The 1,278-nt window shown below is 65.6% G+C and overlaps 1 protein-coding gene across 1 annotated transcript in view; it reads left to right on the top strand.

The window, feature by feature from the left end:
• Positions 1-1,278, top strand: part of LAMA5 (laminin subunit alpha 5) — a 48,943-nt gene that overhangs the window by 3,433 nt on the left and 44,232 nt on the right. The gene's annotated exons all lie outside the window — the stretch shown is intronic.

Raw genomic sequence — 1,278 nt, 5'->3', positions numbered from 1 at the left:
GGGGTCAGTAAATAGAAGATCACTAGTAGCCGGAGAATTTCAGGTCTCTGTGATAGGATAAAGAAAGCAGGGCAATGCATGCTCCGGGATCAGCAGGTTAGCTGCTTGGGTGGTCTGGAGCTCCGGGGCCCCTGTGGAGGAGGTGACATGTGAACTGAGACAGGACAAGAGATGAGAGCCAGAGCCCACTGGCCGGAACAAGGTCTGAGACAGGGCGGCCCGGAGCACCTAGCACAAGGGGTCCCGGGAGCCTGCTGGGTGGGAGGCGGGGTGCGCAGGTCCGGTGCATTGGGTCCCACCAGCCCGAGCACACAGCAGGATCATGGGGCAGAGCCCTGTTTGTGAGGCTTGGGGGCTCTCCGTGGCTGCCAGGCCTGGGAGTGGGGGAGCAAGGGATCTCCCACGCTCCCACCTCCAACTCCTAGGACAAGGTCTGGCCCCCTGGGAGGTTGGGAGGGGTGGGGCAGCCACATTTCCCAGACACAGCCTCTGGGGCCTCAGTCGATGCCAAGTCCCAGAGGGCTGCCTTTGTGTGCCGAGGGATGGCAGGTCTGGTTTCCTCCGGGGTGGGGGTTGGGCCTGCCCTCAGCCAGCGGCCAGCACCCAGCTCTGCCCCCCCCGCCCCCCCTGTCCCCAGCACCTGCTCCTCCCTGACAGGGACGCCTCTGTGCCCCCAAAGGACAGGCCCCTAGCAGGTGGCTGGACCGGGACAGAAGCAGCTGCCAGGCCCCACGTGGGATCCGTTAATCTTGCCGTGGCCAAGGCAGGTGCCATCCCCACTCCTCGGATGGGGACACTGAGGCTCATGGTGCCGTGACTTGGCCTGGTCCCAGGGCTCAGAAGCGGCAGAGCCAGGAGGTCCAGGCCTCGCCTAGCGTCTGCCCACACACCTCCACTCTGGGGCCTCTCCCCGCAGGCCCCTGGAATGGCTTAATTCCTTCCGTCTCTCTGGAGACCCTAATCCAGGCTCTGGGTGAGAGCCTGACAGGAGGGTTGTGCGTGAGGGGCCAGAGGAGCTGGGGAGGCGGTTTGGCCTCCCGGACCCCTCCCCGCCCCCTCCCCGCCCTGATGTTCCCGGGCCTTCCTTCCGGGGACTGTGACTCCCCCCTAGACCGGCTCTCTTTCCCCCTCGGCTCCAGCTCCTTTGGACTTTGTGTCCCGTGCTGCCCGCTTCCTCCTGGCCCCAGGCCCCGCGTGGGTCACCCCTGTCTGGAGCGCACCCCCCACTTGCAGTGTAGGCCTCAGACAGCACCTCCTCAGGGAGGCCCACAGGGATTT

Source organism: Neomonachus schauinslandi, chromosome 10 (genome assembly GCF_002201575.2).
Source record: "Neomonachus schauinslandi chromosome 10, ASM220157v2, whole genome shotgun sequence".
NCBI lineage: Eukaryota > Metazoa > Chordata > Mammalia > Carnivora > Phocidae > Neomonachus > Neomonachus schauinslandi.
This window is presented reverse-complemented; position numbering and strand designations above follow the sequence as displayed.